At 40.5% G+C, this 17,409-nt stretch overlaps 1 long non-coding RNA gene across 1 annotated transcript; it reads right to left on the bottom strand.

Annotated features, from left to right (window-relative positions):
• Window positions 1-14,418: 14,418 nt before the first annotated feature.
• LOC104117864 (uncharacterized) lies at window positions 14,419-16,803 on the bottom strand. The gene is made up of 3 exons (XR_011411353.1): window positions 16,337-16,803; window positions 14,858-15,126; window positions 14,419-14,752 (listed from the first exon to the last, which is right to left on the bottom strand). It is a non-coding gene; the product is annotated as an uncharacterized lncRNA (long non-coding RNA).
• Window positions 16,804-17,409: the final 606 nt, after the last annotated feature.

The following is a 17,409-nucleotide window of genomic DNA, read 5'->3' as shown; positions in this document are numbered from 1 at the left end:
GACGTGCACCGACGGGGATTGTGACTTGGTCCGTCACGTGGCAACTGTAAAGTTGCATATTTTGTTGAAACTATATGATACTTATGTGTTTTAGAAAGAGTTTCTGTAAATTGGGCTAAATGACGTGTTTGGGCCTTATGCCAGTGTTGTTTGGACCCTTAGGGGCCTTTTCTTACTATTTTCGATTGAAAATCTATACTCAGTCATGGTTATACATGTTTACTGTATAACTTAGTTTTTATTACTCTGTTTTTATGCATATAAATATTGTTTTGAGCTGAATACCCCATTTTACTGAGAGCCCGAGTGGCTTGAGAGGTTTATGACTGAGTGAGGCCGAGGGCCTGATTGATTTATGCCATGATTTGGCTTGATATAGCGCTTCGGCTGAAGGAGCCCCTTCGGAGTCTATACACACCCCTAGTGAGCGCAGGTACCTACGAGTGATTGTGAGGTTTGCCCGAGCGACTGAGAGGCATGACGGGAGGCATGAGTGATGGTGAGGTCTGCCCGAGGGGCTGTATACGAGTGATTGTGAGGTTTGCCCGAGGGGCTGTATATGAGTGATATTGCTCGAGAGGCTGATTATGATTTCATTATTCTTGCTCACTTTTGCATTAAGCCTTTATTTGAAAAACTGTTGAAAGATGTCTTTAAATAATTTTACTGGAACTGGATTTAAATGAGCTGATTTGATTCAAACCCTGGTTTTAAAAGCATGCTGTATTTTACTGAATATTTGTGATATGAATTTTACTTGCATTACTGCTCGTCACTACTTCTCAGTCTTTATTTACTGTTGTTGTTTACTGAGTTGGCATACTCACGTTACTCCATGCACCTTGTGTGGAGATCCAGGTGTAGCTGGACACGGTAGCGGCTGTTGACCATTCCGGTTGCAGATTTTCTCGGGGATAGCAAGGTAGCTGTCTGGCGATCTCAACCCTGCTCTTCTCCCTCATATATTCCTTTAGTTGTATTTAGCTATTTTTTCAAACTATGTTAGTCTCGATATTGTCAGACAAATTGTAGTAGATGCTCATGACTAGTGATACCTCGATGTCGGGCTTTTCTTTTCTGAACTTTTGTTTTGATTTGACTCCTTTACGAAGGTTTTTATGTTAAATACCCTTGAAATTTTTTTTAAAATGAAAATATCGGTTTGTTTTGGAAGAAATGATCGAGGCCAGATCTCTCAAAGGCTTGTGAGCAAGAATAGTTTTAAAGGCATACCGGACCTAAAGAAGCACCACAATTGTTGAAATATAACTTCAATGTTGATGCATCTGCCATCGTATCGGCTATCGGACGCATCAAAGATACTAAATGGCCTCGACCTCTACATACCGATCCAGCCCATAGAAATCTCAACAAAATGTGCAAGTATCATGGTACCATGGCCACAGAACGGAATATTGCAGACAATTGAGAGAGGTAGTTACCCGGTTATTTAACGACGGGCACCCTCGGGAGTTTCTAAGTGATCGAGCCAAGACTCATTTCAAAAACAGAGAATCCAACAGACAAATGAACAAGAAGAACCGCAACACGTTATTCACATGATTATTGGAGGAGTCGATGTTCCCCAAGGGACGGTATTAAAACGCGCCAAGGTGTCGATCACAAGGGAGAAATAAACTCGGGGTTACATACCAGAAGAAACCTTGTCCTTTAACGACAAGGACGCAGAAGCGATTATGCAGCCCCATAACGATGCTCTGGTAATATCTGTACTCATGAATAAGACTCAGGTTAAACGTGTGTTAATTGATCCAGGTAGCTCGGCCAACATCATTCGGCCGAGGGTCGTAGAACAACTCGGCCTACAGGACCAAGTTGTGCCTGCGGCCCTAGTGCTAAACGGATTTAACATCGCTTGTGAAACTACTAAGGGCAAGATAACCTTGCTAATAAATGTGGACGGGACCATCCAAAAGATGAAGTTCCATGTGATCGAGGGCGACATGAGGTATAACGCCCTGTTCGGGAGACCATGGATCCACAACATGAGAGCGGTGCCCTCTACCCTTCACCAAGTTCTAAAATTCCCAACAACAGAGGGAATCGAAACAGTCTACGGGGAATTGTTTGCCATTGACAAAGTGATTCTTATATCGACACTCTCATCGATGAAGGGGTCAAATCCTAAGGGAAAACATGAGGCCGAATAGCAATCACAGACGCCGGCCTCGACCCAACTAGAAAAGCAGGTGAGTAACAAAGATGATGATTATGGAGTCCCTCGATCCTTCATGATCCCCGATGACTCCGACGCTACCAAATCAACGGTCGAAGAGATGGAACAAATCATACTAATCTAACGTTTGTCCGAACAAAAGGTATATCTGGGCACGGGGTTAAATCCCGAGATGAGGAAAAAGCTTATTCAATTTCTTATAGCTAACATGGATTATTTCACTTGGTCCCATCTCGACATGACTGGAATCCCACCAGAAATCACCACCCATAAACTAAGCTTGAACTCGAAATTCCATCCGGTGAAGTAGAAAAGAAGACCCCAGTCCGAGATCAAGCACACCTTCATAAAAAATGAGGTAACCAAGTTCCTTAAAATAGGGTCCATCCGGGAAGTAAAATAACTTGAATGGTTAGCAAACATAGTGGTAGTTCCTAAAAAAGGAAACAAACTTAGAATGTATGTAGATTACAAAGACCTAAATAAAGCATGCCCCAAAGATTCTTTTTCTTTGCCTAGTATCGATCGCATGATCGATGTCACGATCGGCCACTAGATCCTCAGTTTTCTCGATGCCAATTTTGGGTACAACCAAATACAAATGAACACAGATGATCAGGAAAAGACCTCGTTCATCACCAAATACTGAACCTACTACTACACTTTAATGCCATTTGGGTTAAAAAATGCCGGTGCTATCTACCAACGCCTAGTAAACCGGATGTTCAAAGAACAAATAAGGAAATCTATGGAAGTTTACATTGATGATATATTAGTTAAGTCCCTACGAGCAGAGGACCATTTGAAGCATTTGCAGGAAACCTTCAGTATCTTGAGGAAATATAACATGAAGCTGAACCTGGAAAAATGCGCGTTCGGGGACGGTTCAGGCAAATTTCTCAGATTCATGGTGTCCAACCGAGGAATCAAGATCAACCCCGATAAGATTAAAGCTATCGAGGACATCACGGAAGTTGACAATGTAAAGGTCGTGCAGAGGTTAACCGGGCGCATAGTTGCCTTGGGGCGATTTATCTCGAGGTCCTCCGATAAAAGCCATCGATTTTTCTCATTACTAAAAAAGAAAAATGACTTCACATGGACACTAGAGTGCCAGTATGCCTTGGAAGAACTTAAACATTACTTATCGAGTCCGCCACTTCTTCACATGCTGAGGGCGGACGAACAACTACACTTATATTTGGCAGTATCGGAGATAGCAGTAAGTGGAGTCCTAGTCCGAGAAGAACAAGGTATGTAATTTCCAATTTCTTATGTTAGACGAACCTTAGGTGAAGCCGAAACTAAGTATCCCCACCTAGAAAAGTTGGCGCTCGCTTTGATAAGCGCCTCTAGGAAACTAAAATCGTACTTCCAATGTCACCCCATATGTATTGTAGCAACTTATCCACTTCAAAATATTTTGCATAAAACCGAGCTTTCGGGACGGTTGGCCAAATGGGCCGTAGAAATCAACGGGTATGATATTGAATATCGACCCCGATTAGCCATTAAGTCTCAAATTTTGGAACACTTCGTGGCCGACTTCACGCCGGCCCTAGTACCTGAGGTCGAAAGAGAATTGTTGATTAACTCATGTACATCCTCAGGAATATGGACCCTCATTACGGACGGTGCTTCGAACGCAAAAGGATCCGGACTCGGCATCGTACTAAAACCACCCATAGGTAACGTGGTTAGGCAATCTATTAAAGCTGTGAAATTGGCTAATAATGAGGCCGAATATGAGGCCATGATTGCAGGTCTCAAACTAGCCAAAGGCTTGGGAGCGGAGGTGATCGAAGACAAATGTGACTCCCTTCTCGTGGTGAATCAGGTTAATGGAACCTTCGAAGTCAGGCAAGAACGAATGCAAAGATACCTAGATAAGTTACAAGTAACTTTGCACTGATTTAAGGAGTGGACTTTGCAATATGTACCTCGAGATTAGAATAGTGAGGTCGAATGCCCTCACAAACTTAGGGTCATTGGTCGAGGACAACGAGCTCAATTCAGGGACAGTCGTACAAATCTTGAGGTCAGTAGTCGAAGAAGGCCACGCCGATATACACTCCACAAGCTTGACCTGGGATTGGAGAAATAAATACATAGAGCATTTGAAAGCCGGAAAGCTTCCCTCAGATCCAAAAGAATCGAGGGCGTTGCGCACGAAGATAACACGATTCACCTTGTTCGAAGACGGAACCTTATTTAGAAGAATGTTCGATGATCCACTAGCGATATGTATGGGACCGGGAGACACCGAGTATGTTCTGAGAGAAGTTCACGAGGGCACTTGCGGAAATCACTCCGGCGTCGAGTCACTAGTTCAAAAGGTAATCAGAGCTGGCTATTTCTGGATTGACATGGAAAAAGATGCGAAAGCATTTGTTCAAAAATGTGACACATGCCAAAGGCATGCACCAATGATTCACAAAACGACTTCATTCGGTCTTGTCACCATGGCCATTCATGAAGTGGGGAATGGACATCGTCGGCCCCCTTCCATGGGCACCAGGTAAAGCTCAATTTATTTTATTTAGGACTGATTATTTTTCAAAGTGGGTTGAAGCGCAGGCCTTCTAGAAAGTTAGGGAGAAGGAATTCATCGGCTTCATTTGGGACCACATCATATGTCGATTCGGGATGCCATCCGAAATTGTTTGCGATTACGGAAAATAGTTCATCGGCAGCAAAGTAATGAAATTTCTCGAGGATCACAAGATTAAAAGAATCATATCAACATCTTATCATCCCAGCGGGAACAGACAAGCCGAATCAACCAACAAAACCATCATCCAAAATCTTAAGAAGAGGCTAACCGATGCCAAAGAAAGTGGAAGGAAATTCTACCCGAAGTTCTTTGGGCATACCGCACAACCTCGAAGTCCAGTACCGGGACTACCCCATTCTCATTAGTTTATAGCACCAAAGTTCTAATATCGGTTGAAGTCGGAGAGCCGAGTTCCAGTTCTGATATGCAACAAAGGAATCAAATGATGAGGCCATGAATACGAACCTAGAATTATTGGATGAAAGGCGTGAAACCGCCCTCGTCCGATTAGCAGCCCAAAAGCAACAGATCGAGAGATATTACAATCGAAGAACCAATCTTCGATATTTTAATGTCGGGGACTTGGTGCTAAGAAAAGTCACCTCCAACACCCGAAATCCCAATGAAGCTACTGCTGAGGTACGCCCATTTTCCATTCCCTTTCTATTTTCAGATTAACATTTGCAGGTGGTCGACAAGGAACGATGATGGATTTTTGAGCAAACGGCATGAAGTCTTTAGGCTTGAAAGCACGTGTTGCACTCTTTTTCTCTCAGACCGATTTTTGTCTCAAATGGGGTTTTTCGGCGAGGTTTTTAACGAGGCAACCATGAATCGTGCTAACTTAGAATAAAGCCCGATTACGAATCGGCACCGAAAATCAATTCAACAATATCCGAGGTTCCTTTGCAATCAACCTCGAATACTGGGGGATACCCTTAGATATGCACTGTCTACTTCATAAAGGGAGGATCTCGATGAAAATGATTTATTGTAAAGGCCAAATGGTCAAAACAAACTGTGCCCATATAGATCGCCCGAGGCCTAGCATAAAATATGTACGCATGTATGATTATTTCAATCAAGAATAAAAGAGAAGTACTTTCCTTACAATCATCAAAATGTTTTAAATATTTTTCCTCTTTACATCCCTTTAAAGAACTTCGTACTTCCGAAAAATAACGAACCCAAGGGAAATACTTAACAGGAATACGAACGATCGCTCCCTCACTCGGGGACTGTTATCTGACTCAAACAACCCAAGTCATCGGGCCTCGGGAGCAAAATACCTAATAGGCAACACCCTGATTCCTGAAGGTCACAACCACCTCACTCGGGGACTATTATCTCAGGCAAGCCCGGATAAAACGGGAAAACAAGCCCAGTGGGTAGCTCCAGAACTAAAAGCCTACGACCAATTTAACACGATTTGGAGACGTCTGAAAGCCGTAATAAAAATAGGCCTTCGAAAAAGAGAAATTCTTTCACAATCGGTTCTAAAGGCTACCTTCGAAAAAAATCTCAAACTTAAGATATTTTCGGGGAAAAAACTTTGGTAACATCGAACCCCAATATCGCCTTAATCCAAAAAGGTAGTCAAGGCAAGGTTTGTTTGAACCCTCGAACATAACCTTATTTCATGCTAAGGCATTTTTAACCTTTGTAAATACAAATGACAAAGTAAAGGAAAAATATGATAGCCGGAAGGAAAAAAAGCCTTATATTTATATACAATAGTTTTTTACAAAGGCCAAATCAGCCTAATAAAAATATTTATAACGGCCAAAAACAGCCTCAGAAAAAATGCAAAAAATAAACAAAAATTCCTAAGAGGCTTATTCTTCATCGGAGGGTGCATCTCCATCATTGGGATTTTCTCCATCTTCGGATTCACCTGAGCTCTCGGAGTCTTCCTCAGGGAAGGCCAGCCTCCGGGCCCTGGCTTCCACTGATTTGGCATTTTCGATCTCAGCCGTAATATCGAAACCCTGGGCATGAACTCCCTCGAGGGCTTCCCTTCGAGCTTCCCATTTATGATCTACCATGCCCTTGGCCTTGGCCTGGATGGTCTCGACGTCGACCCTAAACTAGGCCACTTTGGCATCAGTTGTTGTGTTGGCCACGGTCACCTCAGATCTGGCCACGACAACCTCATACCTGGCCACTTCGAGTTCATTGGCCAAACTTGCCTTATTAGAAACGGCCAAATCCAATCGAGACTGAAGCTCCTTGATCTTCTCGACCTGCACTGAGGCCTTCTCTTTTACAGCTTGAAGCGGGGTCTCGGCTAACTCTAATTGCACTTGGACGGTTTCCTTTTTCAAGGTTAGGATGTCCATGTTCTTTTTGAATTCTTCCGCCTCGGCTTGTATTGCATATACCGGCGACTGGAGCCGTCCAATTTGTTTGAGCCTCTTCTGAACCTACAGAATCAGATCGTTAGTAGTTATCTCTAATTCATTGTGAAGAACTAGGAATACCTACTCGGTCATCTCGGCATGTTCATCTCGAGCCGCCACTAAAACGGCCCGAAGCTTCTCACTGAGAAGCTTGTAAGTATTATTTTTTTCAGTGAGATCCCGAACCTCAGCCTTGTGCTCCTCCCGGATTCGGAGGAAATCCTCATGATGCAACACTGAAGCCTGCAAATAAGGAAGAAGATGTTATAATTATCTACAACTCCGAGTTTAAAAGAAATAATATAGAACCCTCGAAGTTACCAGATTCAGAGCATGTTGGGCCTCATTAAAAAGTTAAGCGGCCCCCACTGCGTTCATCACGGCTTGGTCTTCCTCGGTCACCAAGGATCTAAGGTAGCTAGCAATCCCCACGGGGGAGAGAAAATCCGGGCTTGCTCCGGGATAGAAAGCACTATATTCCGCCTACAGTCGAGGTTAACACTTGGAGTCGGGAATTGGTCCACCAGTTTTGGGCTCGATAAAGAACCGGTAGCGCCTAATGACGATACTTTTTTCAGTACCGGTAAACCACCAAACTCGGTGGCATCCTCCGAGGCAGCGGACTGAAACCCATCCAAGAAGCCATGGATATCAGTTGCCCCTGAATACCTTTGTAAGAACGACCTTCCAACGTATTGGCCTCATGGATCGTAACATCTGAAATCTGAGGGGATCCAGAAATATCGATCAGCCCGAGCTCTTCCCTTGGGATATCATTCTCTGCCCGGAAAGCCTCAATCTCGGTCTCTCTCTTGACCGTCTCATCTTGGGACAGAGTGACCTCAACTCCTTATGGTTCAGGAATTATGGACAAATCTCCCTCATCAACCTCCGCCGATTTAGAGGACTTTTGTATCGAAACATCAGCCCGCACACATGCCACTAGTTTGAAATTATCTTCCCCCTCTGACTCATCCCTTAATCGGCAGATTAAGTTCGAAGGCATAGCACCAGTGTCCCCTTTGGGCTTGCGAGACTTCCTCGCCGATTTTTTCTTTTCCGAGCCTGGGGAACTTGGAGCCCCTTTTCTCTTATTTTCTTTGGCCTGCTTCGGAGCGTATGGAAAGACTTCTTCATCACCAGATGGGGGCCTCATCGCAACATCCTTCCCGAGGCCTAAAAAGGAAAAAAGAAAAGTAAGCAAGAGAAGAAGCTCGAATGATAACCGATCCAAGAGAGAAACTCACCATGATTGCGGGCCTCCCATCGACCCTTTGATAAAGCATACTCCAGGCCCTCGACCCATTGCTTGAGTTCTGGAATTGGTTCCGGCATCTGGGCCATAGTTGCAACCCCAAAAACATAGATGAGGAAAGAGGATAAGAAGTAAAACAACAAAATTGAATGTTCAAAGGGAAATACTACTCACGATTCATGTTCCATTTCTCAGGAGATAACATGTCTTCAGCAGGGATCAAGTCTGAAGTCCTTATTCGGGAAAATCGGCCTATCCAACCTCGGTCACAAGTTTCTTCTATGCTCAAGAATGGGGCTTTGTTGTCTTGGCGAGCAAGCTTGATCAACCCTTCTCGATAGAGTCGGGGACTGTAAAGGCACATAAGGTGTTCGAGGGTAAAAAGACACCCTTCGATTTTGCTTGTGAAGAATCGGAGGAGAATCACTATTCTCCAAAACGAAGGATGAATCTGGTCGAGGGTCACGTCATATCTCTTACAGAATGCGACAATGACAGGGTCTAAGGGACCCAACGTGAAAGGGTAAGTGTAAACACTTAGGAACCTCTCCACGTGGGTAGTAATCGATTCCTCAAGCGAGCGGACTACCACATGCATTTTTCCCTAGTTGCATTCCTCTTTCACTTTGCCGAGGATTTTCTCGGTAATTGAATATATGTACCTCGAGATCGGTGCACATCAGCCCGGTACCGAGGAGGCCTTCTTGACCTTAAAGTCAATAAAGGTTGGGCACCCTACAGGAATGAATTCCTCAGGGTGGGGCTTCGCCGCAGCCTCACCACTGGCAGGTCGCGATGAACAAGCAGCCTCTTTTTGCGGCACAATTTTGGAGGTTTTCCCCATTGATGAACAAGGGAAAAGAGGATTATGAGGGTATGCGGTTTGATTAGAGTTTTAGAAATTTGGGCGTGAAAATTATGAAACAAAGGGATTTTCTAAAGAAGAAGCAAGAGTTGAAAGATCTATGAGTGTAAAGTATAAATGAGGAAAGATACGATTCTTATAGGTTGCTGGTGACGGTTCAAAACCGGTAATGGCCGACCAACAACTGACATGCATTTAATACCTTGGTAACTGGACCGACGGGACGTTTCGTCACATACGTCATAATCAGGCTCATCACTGGCATCATTCCCCATCATGTTGGAGTTCGAAAATTCATATCATTTCTCGTCATTCCCCATCTATATACGGTCAAAACCGAGCTTGCCCTTCGTATGACTAATCGAGACTAGAACATGATAGACTAAGGTTCAACATCGTGTGATATCGAGCCATGATGCGAAGTCAGATTGCTGGGCTCGTGACCCGGAGACCAATCAAGATCGAAATCGGCCAAGATCGAGATCGAGCAAACTAGAGACCGATCAAGATCGAGATCAGCCAAGATCGAGATCTAAAAAAATAAAGACCGATCAAGATCGAGATCGACCAAGATCTAGACCGAGAAAAATAGAGATCGATTAAGTTCGAGATCGACCAAGATCGAGGAAAGCTTATCAATCCAAAAAACAAATAGCCGGAATATCCGCAATTGGGAAAGAATCTCGGCGGAAATCCCGACGCATATCAAGGAGAGGCTAATTAATTAATCTATCATGGGATTCCTTACTGTATTTAGAATCATATTGAGAGTATGACTTCCCTACTATATAAAAGGGGTCAGATCATTTGTAGAATGCATGATTCATTCAATACAATACAAAGCAATACATTACCTTCTTTCAACCTCATTATTTTATTACTCTGTTCATATACTAGTGGAATCTTCACTTAGTTCGTGGGTGATCGAACTTAAGATCCAAGGCTAATTGATTCATTTGGTTTGTATTTATTTCTTTTATAGTTACTTTCAATACTAATATACATATTTTCTCAATTGGTGCCAAGTGATATCACGTATCCTTAGAACCGCATATAAATTCAGTTGTTATCGATTTTTCGGGTAAACATATATGTTTAAAGTTCAAACCAAAGAAATGAGGTACCGCACCTATTGTTACCATGCTATATCTGCCACTAACAGCCAGATTTTGTTTAGTATAAAGTAATTAAGTTCTTCCTTTTGATCAAGAAATTCTTATTAACATACATAAAATATCTAACATCTTAATTGGTATTTGGTAGTATTATGTTTCTATTGCAACTTGGGAACTGCATATAGATATAGTGTTAGTTTTAGGGCTTGTTTGGTATAAGGGATAAGAGACAATTAATCTCGAAATTAAATTTGAGATGAGTTTATCCCACGTTTAGTTGGGATAAAATCGCGGTATAATTAATCTCGTAGTGTTATTTTGATGCAATTTAGAAGAGGGTTAGCTTGCGAAGTTAGTACTGGAGACATTAAAGGTTGTACGTAGCCGTTAGAATCAGTTAAGTGACGGGTAGATTTAAGTTTATTAGCTGAGCAGTTAAGTCCCTTCTAGGTTTCTTATGTAAGTTTGAGTAATTGCAATTAAGTCCATAGATTTACATTATTACTATTCTTTTAGTCTTGTCGGAGTTAGTTACATAGTTTTGTCTGGTACTGGATAGTGGAGGCTATATGTATTCATCATTGAGTTATCAAAAAGCATCAATTGAAAACCAATTTTAATTTTGCCCTAATTTCATTTTCCTTAGCTTTTTACTTCTTCCCTTTTCACTGTTTTATTGTCGCCGATATCAAGAAGTTGTTAATGAGCTACCAGAAGTGATTAATGAAGTCATACACAACGACAGAAGACCTGAACTAGGTAAAGATATAAATCTAAGAGGAGGAGAGTTGTACTCTCCAAGTGATTTTCTATCAGTTTAGGAAAAATGGCAACACCCAGCTCTATGGGAGGTAGTTGTTCTACTTTATCGAGGGTTTTATTTCCTAGTAGTATTCCGACCTCAAACACTATACCTCATGTTCGAAATACTACTATGGGAGTTAATTGGACCTCCCCTGGAACTCCTACTCAAATGTAAGTGAACCCTAGTATGCAGAATCCAAGTCAACCGGTGAAAACACACATGTTACACTATCCTATAACACAACCTGCTATGTTCTCAACACAAGGACCTTTTAGGTCCTTATTCCCCACAATCCAGAACTCTACCACCTCAAACTCACCCTCTTCCTGAATTAAACAGAAGTTATCACAGTCAGCCTTACTAGTGTCCTAGCACTCCGAGTCGAGTTCAATACCCTTATAACTCTTATAACCAGCCCACACAATATACAATAGATTATCAAGTACCTAACACCCATATAACCTCACCTATATACCACCAAGTGCCTTATGAACCAGCCTCTAACCTTCCTCAAAACACACCCAGAAATAATCAATGGCAGGCTGCAGTTCACCAGCCAAGTACCCTTATACCAAACCTTCCATTTACTAATATGCTAATGTTGGTTTCCCAAGTTTCAATGGAGAGGATTTGAGAACTTGGTTGTATAAGGTGGACCAGTTCTGTTATGAGGAAGAGATCACCATCCAACACAAGATGAAACTAGTGTCTATGCACTTTGAAGGTGATACACTACAATGGCATTTTGGATGCATGAGGAGGAGGGGTAAAATGCCTCTCCCAACATGGGATGAGTATATTTGGGCAATGTGTGACAACTTTGGTACAGAATATACTGATCCAGTGACTTAAATAATGAATGTGAAGCACACAGGGACAATGAAGGAGTACCAAAAGGCATTTAATAATGTAATGACTAGGTTGGACATATCGGCAAGGCATGAAATTAACATATACCTTAACAACCTCAAACCTGAATTGAGCAGTGCTGTCAGGGTGGGAAATCCAAGTACCTTACCTCAGGCTTACTACTTGGCCAGACTACATGAGGCAAATTTTACTGCTCAAAGCAAGGCAATCAGAAACTTGAACTCAAGGTCCTCCATGAATAGAGGATCAAGTGGACACAATTCCAGTAACTGGCACAAAGACAGTTCCCATGGGTTCAAGAAACCTTCTGTTGTCAGAATGGATAATAATAGAAGGATAAGGTTGACACCTACTGAAATGGATAAAAAAAGAGCAAGAGGCATAGGCTTCTTTTGTGATGAGAAGTTTACTCCTGGCCATAAATATAAGGCCAAAAGACAAATCTATTCCTTGGAGCTGGACCCATAGAAAAATTGGATGAGAAGGAAAAAAGTGAAAAAGAAGACTTAGAAGTGGAAGAAGTCAAGGAGAAAGTAATGGAAGAACCACTTAAGAATTGTGTTATATCCTTACAAGCACTCAATGGCACCCCCAAGGTATCAAACACCCAGGCTTAGAGGATTCACTGAACATTAGCCATTAGAGATCTTCATTGATTGTGGATCCACCCACAATTTCATTGATGAAGACATAACAGAAATATTGGGATGCAGGATCAGCAGAATCAAACCTCAACTGGTACAGGTAGTTAATGGTAGAGAAGTACCTACATAAAAAATGTGTAAAGGATTTCAGTGGCTAATACAAGGTGTTGTGTTTCAAGATGATTTCATAGTATTCCCTATAGGCAGTAACGATGTAGTGATGGGCATACAGTGGTTGTATCTTTTAGAAGATATCAAGTTTAACTTCAAAAAGTTATTGATAGAGTTTGAGTACGAGGGAAAATTGTTGACTTTACAGGGAATTCAACCCAAACTCAAGGATGTTCAGTCCAAGGCCTTAGAGAAGGTTGATTGGAGTAATTCAAAGTTATTTATGGTTAAGGTAAGGGGTTAAAGGAGAAGTATTGAAGGCTACAAGAGCTAAAGATACACAGGAATCAAGGCTGGTCAGTGAAGTTCTAAAGGAATATGGCAATGTGTTTGGTGAACCAACACGGTTACTACCATCTAGAGGTGTATTTTATCATCACATACCATTATTAGAGGTCACCTCTCCAACCAATGCCACCATATAGGTATTCACCTGTGCAAAAAGATGTTATAGAAACGCTGGTGCAAGAGATGTTAACTCAAGGTATTACTCAACACAGTTCTATCCATATGCCTCACCTGTGGTGTTGGTGGGAAAGAAAGATGGAACATGGAGAATGTGTGTGGATTATAAAGGTTTGAGAAAAATGACTGTCAAAGACAAAATTTCCATCCCTATTATTGAAGAGTCATTATATGAGTTAGGAGGTTCCCAGATATAATCTAAAATAGACCTTGAGGTAGGGTACCATCAAATTAGAATGGTACCTAAAGATGTAGTCAAAACTTCTTTCAAGACACATTCTGGGTATTATGAATACTTGGTCATGCCTTTTAGGCTGAACAATGCTCTTTTAAGCTTCCAAGGATTGATGAACCATATTTTTCAGGCACATTTGAGGAAGTTTATCCTTTTATTCTTTGATGATATTTTAATTTATAGCAGGAGCTTGGAAGAACATTTGCAACATCTCAAGATTGCATTTGATCTATTGGTACAACATCAGTTACTTGCAAAGAAAAGAAAGTGTGCGTTTGGGGTAGAAAGAGTAGAATACTTGGGGAATTATATATCCTCACAAGGAGTATCTACCGATCCTAGCACTACTAGAAATACAGACTTATCCCGCGGAAGAATCGATGGAAAAGCTGTGTGAAATTTCAATATTCCCACGATAATCTTAGGGGAGACGCTCGGTGGGAAAATGGCTGGTGGAAAAATAGTTTTCCACGACATTCATGGGTAATTCCCAGCAAGTTTCGCACTAAGGGTTTGGTGGGGTCACCTAGTGTAATTTCCCACGAACGTCGTGGGAAAAGTAAGGAAATAATTTAATTTTCTTAAGTTTTCCACCGAATCCGTGGGAAGTATTAAAAGTAATTTAGATTTATTTTTATTTTACCCATGGAAGCAGTGAAAAATATTAATAACCTGGATATAAACATATGAACATTCCCACGAATATCAGTGGAAAATATTGAAATTCTGGAAAACAAAATGCATAAAATTCCCACGGAGTCGGTGGGAAATCCGTGGGAAATCTGAAAAATATTTTTATGGCCAAATATATTTTTAGAACTACACCACCTGCCAAACAGAAAGTACAACCAATAATACAAGACTAAATACAATTAAGCATTCAAATACCAAATTCAACATGCAATCCAATTCATTTCATAAACAACAACTAATCAATCCATTTCATAATTAATCTAACTAATCCAAAAGTAGAACAAAAACTCAAAAACTCCAATATTCAATATTCAACATCCAAGTACCATCCAAGACAAGCTAATAAAAGAAACTACTCCTTAGTTATCATCAGATGCTGGAGAACGGGGCACAGAAAATGCACCAGATGCTAAGAGGGAGTTTATATGAGACTTGAGACTTTTAACATCACTAGTGACAAGTTTTAATGCATCGTCCTTTTTGCCTCATTTCTTTCTCCCTTCACCTTTCCTCTTCCTCTCTTCGCATATCTTCTTCCTCCCTTCGCATTGCCTCTTCTTCCCTTGCAGCCATTTTTTGAAGATACAACTCTGTAATCTTCACTACCTTCCTATTCAATTGTTCAAACTCATCCAAATCAACCGAGCAATGTGACAAAGAATAAGAACCAGACAATTCAGAAGTATGACGGCCGAGACTAAACTCTGACCCAAGGCCGTAGACTCTCCCCTTATGCACGCCACCAGCTGCCTTAATCCATATGTCTATGATCTCATCTTGGGTTGGTTGGATTGGCCTACCTTGATCATCAATCGACTGGCTCTGAATGAACTCCTCCAAGATTCGTTTGAAATTACCCTATAAAAAAATTACAATTATTATAAAAATAAATTTTATTAAAGAAAATTTATACAAGTAAGCATCTTTATTTCTCAAACTTTATAGTGAAACACACAGAAAGATAAAAAGCGTAGCAACCTAGCTGGACTTAATCACTTTAAAGTATCTTTATTTCTCAAACTGGTATAGAAGAAGAAAGTTAAAAACAGAATGTACTGAAATGAAATTTAGATAAACTTAGAGGAACTAAAAGGAAAATTGCAAGCTATAACAATTGAGCCATCCGTTCTCCAAACTTTTGGTAATTATGCTGCTAACATACTGTCAAAAACATCAATAATAGGCTTTTCTTGAAACATTAATTATCTCTCCAGATTTCAATAGATCCTCTTCCCAACATCTTTATATAAAACCTTTCCCTTTGCCACTCTTATCAAATAAAAGCTTATCTAATCAATCCTATACTATATTTTGTTGCTTTTAATATTTAGGGAAAATAAAATCAGAATCCAATTACACAAACATCTAACACATCAGATTCTCACCATGTCATATCAAGGATTAATTCAGTTACTCAGATGTGGCCTCATGAAGATAAACCAAGGCAACTTTACATTGTCTTGACCAGGTAAATTCATATTGTTATAATTCAAAAATACATCAAGAGCAAGAAATAGAAGAAGAAATGTAATATGACAAATACATGCCAATTTTAATGCCATATTTACTGTTTTTGTAGTAACAGAGGTTTTACTGTATGAAAAGTGGTAAAACTCAAGAAATTTCATGCAATTTTTATTTTTTATTGAATGAATGATATTAGTACTAAAATCCCAACCAAGACTCAATATAATGACATTGACAACCTTTATAATCACCCATCTCTTCATGTTTGGTAGCTAACAAATTTACTATGTGAACCCACGAAAGAATGTTGCTTAAAATGTGCATGATTGATCCTCTTAACTTGATCAGTGTTTTGCTGCTATTTAGGAGTGTTCCTTATTGAGAATTAGCTCTCTATATAGGAATATAGCTGCTGGTCAAGGGAAAATTCACAAGGCATTAAGATGTAGAGAACCTGGTTTTAAAGTTGGCATGTATACATGGACATCACTTAACACTTTTTTACGCTTATGACAAGAGAAGAAGTTGTTAATTTATTATTAATGTTAATAAGAGAGCGATATTGTTAATTCATATATGTGAAGAATGTTGTTAACATTACATGAATTGTCTCAGCACGCGGCTCGATCCAAGTCGTTTTTGTTCCATCCTTCAACTTCTTCATGTGGGTTTCCTCAAATACCTCATCATGAGTAACTGGTCTTCCTTTAGCCTTTTCTGGCAAAAATAAATAATATGTTAAAAATGGTAACTAAAATAGTTATAAATCAAGAAAAATATAATAAACACATTACCAATCTTCTTCGATGAGCCGCCATACTAATTGAGTCGCCCGTGTGCACCGAGCTACCCTTGTTGGACAAATGGGCTACCCTTCCTTGTTAGCTCTTCTTCTCAAATTTCGGAGAGTTCCAATACTCAAGAAGCTTAACCCATATATCATCAAGAATCCAACTTGGCCTCTTTTTACTTTCTCGAGCAGTCCGAAACATATCAGACAACCTATCACAACTTTTCTTAAAGAAAACGACTCGTACCTCAGCTTCAAAATCGTGTGACCATGCACACTTCATCTGCAAATAAAATATGTTGGATCAAACCACTTGCATCGAAAAAGTACCAGTCATACTCTATTTCTAAAATCTCCTGGAGTACACCATAATAATCAATATCTTCATCTTGGTCACCATCACCACCCTTCACCCAGACTCCGTTATTAATGGTTTTCTTATTCTTAGACCATTCTTCCGTGTGAAACTTGTACCCATTGATAAAGTACTTGGACATAGTTTTAACTTGAGGAATAGGTCCCTAAGCTATATCACGCAAAAATGGATCACTTATACCATTTTCTGAATTATGAACCTATATAGAGTTGAAGAAAAATTAAGAAGTTAGAAAATACAACTTGTACAAAAATGAGAATATGATATTTGTTAACACTTACATAATCTCTATACCACTCTAAAAACCTTGAATAAACAACATCTTGGCCAAACACACTCACAAAATATCTCTCCCACATATTTATAAAGTTTATTATCTAAAATAAGAATAGATCATGCAAGTAGGTCAATAACATAATTTCAAACCTACTCGTAAAATTGTTGAACTTCGGGGCAGTTGAGCAACACGTGTGTTGTAGCCGACTTTTTCTCCATCCCAGTCCAATTT

Source organism: Nicotiana tomentosiformis, chromosome 9, assembly GCF_000390325.3.
Source record: "Nicotiana tomentosiformis chromosome 9, ASM39032v3, whole genome shotgun sequence".
NCBI lineage: Eukaryota > Viridiplantae > Streptophyta > Magnoliopsida > Solanales > Solanaceae > Nicotiana > Nicotiana tomentosiformis.
Note: the sequence above shows the minus strand (reverse complement) of the source record. Positions and strands in the feature narration are given on the sequence as shown.